Raw genomic sequence first — 10,754 nt, forward strand, 5'->3', positions numbered from 1 at the left:
ATAAAATGTAAAAGGGAAAGGTGAAGATCACCATGACTCTTGCATTAGGGTAAGAGATAAAAGTAAAAGATAGGCCCATCGCAGAGGGAAGCAGAGGTTGTCATGCGCTTTCATGGTTGGATGCATGAAATCTTAATGCAAAAGAATGTCACTTTATATTGCCACTTGTGATATGGACCTTTATTATGCAGTCCGTCGCTTTTATTTCTTCCATATCACAAGATCGTATAAAGCTTATTTTCTCCCACACTAATAAGTCATACATATCTAGAGAGCAATTTTTATTGCTTGCACCGATGACAACTTACTTGAAGGATATTACTCAATTCATAGGTAGATATGGTGGACTCTTATGGCAAAACTGGGTTTAAGGGTATTGGAAGCACAAGTAGTATCTCTACTTGGTGCAAAGAATTGGCTAGCATGAGGGAGAAAGGCAAGCTCAACATGTTGGATGATCCATGGCAATATACTTTATTTCAGATATAAGAAAACCTAACCCATTACGTTGTCTTCCTTATCCAACATCAACTCTTTAGCATGTCATATTTTAATCAGTGCTCACAATCATAAAAGATGTCCAAGATAGTATATTTATATGTGAAACCTCTCTTTCTTTATTACTTCCTATTAATTGCAACGATGACCAAAGCTATGTTTGTCAACTCTCAACAACTTTTAATCATCATACTCTTTCTATGTGAAGTCATTACTCTCCATAAGATCAATATGATCTCTTTGTTTCTTTTTATTCTTTCTCTTTTCTTTTATTCCCTAAAGATCATAACAAGACAATCAAGACATTGACTCAACACTAATCTTTATTATATAACTCACGGACTTGATTACATAGAGGGATCATAAAGCAAAACTCAAAACTAAATCATACTACAATTTTATTCTACTAGATCAAGATATTACTAAAAGGATCGAACTAAGAAAAACGGTAAAGATAGGAGTGTGATGGTGATACGATACCGGGGCACCTCCCCCAAGCTTGGCAGTTGCCAAGGGGAGTGCCCATACCCATGTGATTATATCTCTTTCTCTGGAGGTGGTGGTGTGATATTCTTGACAATGATACTCCTCAGGATACGATTCTCTTCCTCGAGCTTATTGAGTTGTTGTTTGAGATCCATTATCTCCTTACGGAGCTTACTCGTGACGGTTAAAGCTCCTTGCACCCATGGATGTTGCATAGCTGCGGGGGAACAAGTAACACCCTTTTTCATATTCTCGTAAGAAAGAAATCTAACATTGGAAGGGATAACCGAGTTTGGAATAGCCGAGCTCTGTAGTTCCCCCATTGTGAATTCAGCTCGGAAGCGAGAAGTGACTTCTTGATCCTCCTCTATGGCATCTATCCTCTTCAAATCAGCCTCCATCTCTTCCTCCATTGCTGGCCCAAAGTGGTCAGCATCGCTGTTTGTCCTTGATCTCGATGCCGGATGAGACACCCGGCTCTCCCCGACTGACTCTTAAGAAGACATCTTGTTCTAGTCTGCAGTAGCAACAGCTCAAAACAAAAACAGAGGATAATTGCGTGATACGGTGGTCAAAACCTTCGAAAGTTTATATAATGAATTTTTATCGACTAAAATACGTATCGTGCAAGAAAACGGAGTCCGGAGAGCACACGAGGTGCCCACGAGGCAGGGGGCGCGCCCAGGGGGGTAGGGCGCGCCCTCCACCCTCGTGGAGGCCTCGTGTCCTTCCCGGCCTGCTTCTTATTTTCCTATTTTTCTAAATATTCCGAAACAGAGAAAAATTGCCATTAGAACTGTTTTGGAGTCGGTTTACTTACCGTAGCACATACCTATTCCTTTTCGGAGTCTGAAACGTTCTAGAAAGTGTCCCTTATGTATTCCTCCGATGTTACGGTTTCAATAACATTAGTTTCAACATTTATAGGATTACCTAAGATATAATGTTTGATTCTTTGACTGTTCACCACCTTCGGATTTGTGCCTTCGAAGTTGTTGATTTTTATGGCACCGGAACGATAGACCTCCTCGATAATGTAAGGACCTTCCCATTTAGAGAGAAGTTTCCCTGCAAAAAATCTTAAGAGAGAGTTGTATAGCAATACATAATCACGTATATTAAACTCACGCTTTTGTATCCTTTTGTCATGCCATCTTTTGACTTTTTCTTTAAACAACTTAGCATTCTCATAGGCTTGGGTTCTCCATTCATCAAGTGAGCTAATGTCAAATAGCCTCTTCTCACCGACAAGTTTGAAATCATAGTTGAGCTCTTTAATAGCACAATATGCCTTATGTTCTAGTTTAAGAGGTAAGTGACATGCTTTTCGATAAACCATTTTATATGGAGACATACCCATAGGATTCTTATATGCAGTTCTATAGGCCCATAATGCATCATCAAGTTTCTTGGACCAATTCTTTCTAGACCTATTAACAGTCTTTTGCAAAATCAATTTAAGCTCTCTATTGCTCAATTCTACTTGACCACTAGACTGTGGGTGATAAGGAGATGCAATTCTATGATTAACATCATACTTAGCAAGCATTTTACGGAAAGCACCATGAATGAAATGTGAACCACCATCAGTCATTAAATATCTAGGGACTCCAAACCTCGGAAAAATAACTTCTTTAAGCATCTTAATAGAGGTGTTATGATCAGCACTACTAGTTGGAATAGCTTCTACCCACTTAGTAACGTAATCAACAGCAACTAAAATATGTGTATATCCATTAGAGGAAGGAAACGGTCCCATATAATCAAAGCCTCGAACATCAAATGGTTCTATAACAAGTGAATAATTCATAGGCATTTCCCGACGTCTACTAATGTTACCAATTCTTTGACATTCATCACAAGATAAGACAAACTTACGAGCATCCTTGAACAGAGTAGGCCAATAAAAACCGAATTGCAATACCTTATGCGCAGTTCTGTCTCCAGCGTGGTGTCCTCCATAAGCTTCGGAGTGACACTTGCGTAGGATCTGTTCCTGTTCATGCTCAGGTACACAACGTCTAATAACACCATCTACTCCTTCTTTATAAAGATGTGGGTCATCCCAAAAGTAATGTCTCCTATCATAGAAAAACTTTTTCTTTTGCTGGTATGTGAAACTAGGTGGTATAAATTTAGCAACAATGTAATTAGCATAATCAGCATACCATTGAGCAGTACGAGAAGCATTTATGACATTTAATTGTTCATCAGGAAAGCTATCATCAATAGGTAGTGGGTTGATACGTCTCCATCATATCTACTTTTCCAAACACTTTTGCCCTTGTTTTGGCCTCTAACTTGCATGGTTTGAATGGAACTAACCCAGACTGACGCTGTTTTCAGTAGAATTGCCATGATGTTGTTTTATGTGCAGAAAATAAAAGTTCTCGGAATGACCTAAAACTCCACGGAACATCTAGTTAAAAATAATAAAAAATCCTTGCCAAAGATGAAGACCAGGGGGCCCACACCCTGTCCACGAGGGTGGGGGGCGCGCCTCCCCCCTAGGGCACGCCCCCTACCTCGTGGCCCCCCTGGAGCTCCTCTGATGCCAACTCCAACTCTATATATTTGCTTTCGAAGAGAAAAAAATAGAGGAGAAGAAATCATCGCGCTTTACGATACGGAGCCGCCGCCAAGCCCTAAAACCTCTCGGGAGGGCTGATCTGGAGTCCGTTCGGGGCTCCGGAGAGGAGGATTCGTCGCCATCGTCATCATCAACCATCCTCCATCACCAATTTCATGATGCTCACCGCCGTGCATGAGTAATTCCATCGTAGGCTTGTTGGACGGTGATGGTTTGGATGAGATCTATCATGTAATCGAGTTAGTTTTGTTAGGGTTTGATCCCTAGTATCCATTATGTTCTGAGATTGATGTTGCTATGACTTTGCTATGCTTAATGCTTGTCACTAGGGCCCGAGTGCCATGATTTCAGATCTGAACCTATTATGTTTTCATGAATATATGTGAGTTCTTGATCCTATCTTGCAAGTCTATAGTCACCTACTATGTGTTATGATCCGGCAACCCCGAAGTGACAATAATCGGGACCACTCCCGGTGATGACCATAGTTTGAGGAGTTCATGTATTCACTATGTGCTAATGCTTTATTCCGGTTCTCTATTAAAAGGAGGCCTTAATATCCCTTAGTTTCCATTAGGACCCCGCTGCCACGGGAGGGTAGGACAAAAGATGTCATGCAAGTTCTTTTCCATAAGCACGTATGACTATATTTGGAATACATGCCTACATTACATTGATGAGTTGGAGCTAGTTCTTTGTCACCCTATGTTATGACTGTTACATGATGAACCGCATCCAGCATAATTATCCATCACCGATCCAATGCCTATAAGATTTCCATATACTGGTTTACGTTTATTTACTTTCCCGTTGATATTGTTACAATCACTACAAAACACCAAAAATATTTCTTTTGCTTTCATTACTCTTTTGTTACCGTTACCACTACTATCATATTACTTTGCTACTAAACACTTTGTTGCAGATATTAAGTTATCCAGGTGTGGTTGAATTGACAACTCAACTGCTAATACTTGAGAATATTCTTTGGCTCCCCTTGTGTCGAATCAATAAATTTGGGTTGAATACTCTACCCTCGAAAGCTGTTGCGATCCCCTACACTTGTGGGTTATCATGGGTCATCAAGAACATTTTCTAACCTAGACAAGTTGTCTGCAACGTGGTTCTCAGCTCCTTTTCTATCAATGATATGCAAATCAAAAATCTTGTAGCAAGAGAACCCATCTAATAAGTCTAGGTTTAGCATCTTTCTTTTCCATAAGATATTTAATAGCAGCATGATCAGTGTGAATAGTTACTTTAGAATCAACAATATAAGGTCTGAACTTATCACAAGCAAATACAACTGCTAAGAATTCTTTTTCAGTAGTAGCATAATTTCTCTGGGCATTGTCTAGAGTTTTACTAGCATATTGAATAACATTTAATTTCTTATCAACTCTTTGCCCTAGAACAGCACCTACAGCATAATCACTAGCATCACACATAATTTCAAAGGGTAAGTTCCAATCAGGTGGCTGAACGATAGGTGCAGAGATCAATGCTTTCTTAAGTATTTCAAATGCTTCTACACAATCATCATCAAATACAAAAGGTATATCTTTTTGTAATAGATTAGTCAGAGGCCGAGAAATTTTTGAGAAGTCCTTAATGAACCTCCTATAAAAACCGGCATGACCAAGGAAACTTCTTATACCTTTGATGTCCTTGGGGCATGGCATCTTTTCAATAGCATCAACCTTGGCTTTATCAACTTCAATGCCTCTTTCAGAAATTTTATGCCCCAAGACAATACCTTCATTAACCATAAAGTGGCACTTTTCCCAATTCAAGACAAGATTAGTTTCTTCACATCTCTGCAAAAATCGATCAAGGTTGCTCAAGCAATCATCAAAAGAGGATCCATAAACGGAGAAATCATCCATGAAAACCTCACAAATCTTTTCACAAAAATCAAAGAATATAGCCATCATGCATCTTTGAAAAGTAGCAGGTGCATTACATAAACCAAAAGGCATACGTCTATAAGAAAAAGTAACGAAAGGGCAAGTAAAAGTGGTCTTTGCTTGATCATCAGCTGACACAGGTATTTGAGAGAAACCAGAATAACCATCTAGAAAGCAAAAATGTGTGTGTTTGGATAATCTTTCTAGCATTTGATCAATGAATGGCAAGGGGTAATGATCTTTTTTAGTAGCTTTGTTTAATTTGCAGAAATCAATTACCATCCTATAACCTGTAATAATTCTTTGCGGAATCAATTCATCTTTATCATTAGGAACGACAGTAATACCTCCTTTCTTAGGGACACAATGGACAGGGCTTACCCACTGACTATCAGCACTGGATAGATTATACCTGCTTCAAGGAGCTTTAATATTTCCTTTCTTACCACTTCTTTCATCTTAGGATTTAACCGTCATTGGTGATCAATAACTGGTTTGGCGTCTTTCTCCAGATTTATTTTGTGTTGACATAGAGTGGGACTAATGCCCTTAAGATCATCAAGAGTATATCCAATAGCAGCATGGTGCTTCTTCAGAGTTTTCAATAATTTTTCTTCCTCCTTCTCTGAAAGGTTAGCACTAATAATAACAGGATATATCTTCTTTTCATCAAGATAAGCATATTTAATAGTATCAGGAAATGGTTTAAGCTCAAATACGGGATCACCCTTGGGTGGAGGAGGATCCTCTAGGATTTCAACAGGCAAGTTGTGTTTCAGAATAGGTCCCTGTTTAAAGAAGACTTCATCTATTTCCCTTAAACATATCATTTTCATGGTCTAGCAAATATTGTTCTAAAGGATCACTAGGAGGCACGGCAATAGAAGCAAGACCAATAATTTCATCCTTACTAGGCAATTCCTCTTCACAGTGTTGTCTACAAAATTTAGAAAAATTAAACTCATGAGACATATCACCCAAACCAATAGTAACAACATCCTTTTTGCGGTCTATCTTAGCATTAACAGTGTTCAAGATGGGTCTACCAAATATAAAGGGACAAAAGCTATCTTGTTGGGAACCAAGAACAAGAAAATCAGCAGGATATTTAGTTTTCCCACACAAGACTTCAACATCTCTAACAATCCCAATCGGTGAAATAGTATCTCTATTGGCAAGTTTAATTGTAACATCTATATCTTCTATCTCAGCAGGTGCAATATCATGCATAATTTCTTTGTATAAGGTATGAGGTATTGCACTAGCACTAGCACCCATATCACATAAGCCATGATAACAATGATCTCCTATTTTAACAGAAATAACAGGCATGCCTATAACAGGTCTAGGTTTATCTTTAGCACCAGGCTTAGCAATTCTAGCAGTTTCATTGCAGAAGTAAATAACATGCCCATCAATATTATCAGCCAAGAGAACTTTAACAATAGCAATATTAGGTTCAACTTTAAATTGCTCAGGGGGTGTATAAGTTCTAATATTACTTTTGTTGACAACAGTTGAAGCTTTAGCATGATCTTTTATCCTAACAGGAAAAGGCGGTTTCTCAACATAGGCAGTAGGAACAAGAGGATCATTATAAGTGATAGTCTTTTCTTCAACTTTAATGGGTGCAATTACTTTTACTTCTATGGGAGGATTATATTTAAACCACTTACCCTTAGGGAGATCAGCGTGAGCAGCGAAAGATTCACAGAAAGAAGCTACTATCTCAGAGTCAAGTCCATATTTAGTGCTAAATTACCGAAAGCATCGGTATCCATAAAAGATTTAACACAATCAAACTTAGGTGTTATACCTGACTCTTTACCTTCTCCGAGATCCCAGTCTTGAGAGTTGCATTTAATTCTTTCCAATAAATTCCATTTGAATTCAATAGTCTTCATCATAAAGGAACTAGTACAAGAAGTATCGAGCATGGAGCGATTGTTTTCAGTAAGCCGAGCATAAATTTTTTGAATAATCATTTCTCTTGAGAGCTCATGATTGGGGCATGAATATAACATTGACTTAAGACTCCCCCAAGCTTGAGCGATGCTTTCTCCTTCGCGAGGCCAAAAATTATATATATAATTACGATCACGATGAACAAGATGCATATGATAAAACTTCTGATGAAATTCCAATTTCAATCGCTTATAGTCCCATGATCCCATATCATCACATAGCCTGTACGATGTCAATGCATCTCCTTCAAAGATAAAGGGAAGACCTTCTTCTTGATAACATCATCGAGCATACCTGCAAGCTTAAAGAATCCACAAACTTCATCCACATAGATTAGGTGTAAATCGGGATGCAATGTTCCATCTCCTGCAAAAGGATTAGCTAGCAGTTTCTCTATCATAGCCGAAGGAATTTCAAAGTAAACATTTTCATTTTCAGTAGGTTGAGGAGCAACTCTTTGCTCTACTGGTCGGGGTGAAGATGCCCCGAACAAGCCCCTCAGAGGATTACTTTCCATAGTAACAAGTGACAGTAAATTTCAGCACACTATATAAATTTTTCCATACCAAATTCCACCTACCAAAGGTGCTTCACTCCCCGGCAACGGCGCCAGAAAAGAGTCTCGATGACCCAAAAGTATAGGGGATATATCGTAGTCCTTTTGATAAGTAAGAGTGTCGAACCCAACGAGGAGCAGAAGGAAATGATAAGCGGTTTTCAGCAAGGTATTCTCTGCAAGCACTGGAATTATAGGTAACAGATAGTTTTGTGATAAGATAATTTGTAACGAGAAACAAGTAATAAAAGTAAATAAAGTGCAGCAAGATGGCCCAATCCTTTTTGTAGCAAAGAAAAAGCCTAGACAAACTCTTATATAGAGAAAAGCGCCCCCGAGGACACATTGGAATTATCGTCAAGCTAGTTTTCATCACGTTCATATGATTCGTGTTCAGTACTTTGATAATTTGATATGTAGGTGGACCGGTGCTTGGGTGCTGTCCTTACTTGGACAAGCATCCCACTTATGATTAACTCCTATTGCAAGCGTCCACAACTACAAAAGAAGTATTAAGGTAAACCTAACCATAGCATGAAACATATGGATCCAAATCAGCCCGTTACGAAGCAACGCATAAACTAGGGTTTAAGCTTCTGTCACTCTAGCAACCCATCATCTACTTGTTACTTCCCAATGCCTTCCTCTAGGCCCAAATAATGGTGAAGTGTCATGTAGTCGACGTTCACATAACACAACTAGAGGAGAGACAACATACATCTCATCAAAATATCGAACGAATACCATATTGACATGACTACTAATAGCAAGACTTCTCCCATGTCCTCAGGAACAAACGTAACTACTCACAAAGCATATTCATGTTCATAATCAGAGGAGTATTGATATTCATATAGGATCTGAACATATGATCTTCCACCAAATAAACCAACTAGCATCAACTACAAGGAGTAATCAACACTACTAGCAACCTACAGGTACCAATCTCAGACTTAGAGACAAGAATTGGATACAAGAGATGAAGTAGGGTTTGAGAGGAGATGGTGCTGGTGAAGATGTTGATGGAGATTGGCCCCCTCCCGATGAGAGGAGCGTTGGTGATGACGATGACGATGATTTCCCCCTCCAGGAGGGAAGTGTCCCCGGCAGAACAGCTCCGCAAGAGCCCTAGATTGCTTCCGTCTCGTGGCGGCGGAGTCTCGTCCCAAAAGCTTGCTTATGGTTTTTCCTTGGACGAAAGACTTCATATAGCAGAAGATGGGCACCGGAAGGCCAACATGGGGCCCACGAGACAGGGGGGCGCGCCCAGGGTGGTAGGGCGCGCCCCCACCCTCGTGGCCAGGGTATGGGCCCCCTCTGGTATTTTCTTCGCTCAGTATTTTTTATTATTTCCAAAAATAACTTCCGTGGAGTTTTAGGACTTTTGGAGTTGTGCAGAATACGTCTCTAATATTTGCTTCTTTTCCAGCCCAGAATTCCAGCTGCCGGCATTCTCCCTCTTTTTGCAAACCTTGTAAAATAAGAGAGAATAGGCATAAGTATTGTGACATAATGTGTAATAACAGCCCATAATGCAATAAATTAAATATCGATATAAAAGCATGATGCAAAATGGACGTATCAACTCCCCCAAGCTTAGACCTCGCTTGTCCTCAAGCAGAAGCCGATAACGATAAATATGTCCACATGTTTAGAGGTAGAGGTGTCGATAAAATAAAATACGAACATGAGGGCATCATGATCATTCTTATAATAGCAACATATATAGATATTGTCATATTATTTCTTATGCTCAAGTAATAATCTATTCACAATGTCAAGTATGAATCAAAAAGTTCATTGAGAACCAGCAAACTATAATCTCAGTCATTGAAGCAATCGCAATTTATCATAACATCGGAAAGAGTCTATGTAAGAGCTTTTCAGCAAGTCCACATACTCAACTACCATTTAGTCTTTCACAATTGCTAACACTCACGCAATACTTGTGGTTACGGAGTTTTAATCGGACATAGTGAAAGATAGGGGCTTATAGTTTCGCCTCGCAACCTTTTACCTCAAGGGTAATGTCAACAATAATAGCTCATGCTAACTTATATCCAATTATATATATATATATATATATATATATATATATATATATATATATATATATATATATATATATATATATATATATATATATATATGAGGATCTTTCCAACACAATGTGCTTGCCAAAGGATAAAATGTAAAAGGGAAAGGTGAAGATCACCATGACTCTTGCATTAGGGTAAGAGAAAAAAGTAAAAGATAGGCCCTTCGCAGAGGGAAGAAGAGGTTGTCATGCGCTTTCATGGTTGGATGCACGAAATCTTAATGCAAAAGAATGTCACTTTATATTGCCACTTGTGATATGGACCTTTATTATGCAGTCCGTCGCTTTTATTTCTTCCATATCACAAGATCGTATAAATCTTATTTTCTCCCACACTAATAAGTCATACATATTTAGAGAGCAATTTTTATTGCTTGCACCGATGACAACTTACTTGAAGGATCTTACTCAATTCATAGGTAGATATGGTGGACTCTTATGGCAAAACTGGGTTTAAGGGTATTGGAAGCACAAGTAGTATCTCTACTTGGTGCAAAGAATTGGCTAGCATGAGGGAGAAAGGCAAGCTCAACATGTTGGATGATCCATGACAATATACTTTATTTCAGATATAAGAAAACCTAACCCATTACGTTGTCTTCCTTGTCCAACATCAACTCTTTAGCATGTCATATTTTAATCAGTGCTCACAAT

The sequence above is a fragment of the Triticum dicoccoides genome, chromosome 2A, assembly GCF_002162155.2.
Source record: "Triticum dicoccoides isolate Atlit2015 ecotype Zavitan chromosome 2A, WEW_v2.0, whole genome shotgun sequence".
Lineage (NCBI taxonomy): Eukaryota > Viridiplantae > Streptophyta > Magnoliopsida > Poales > Poaceae > Triticum > Triticum dicoccoides.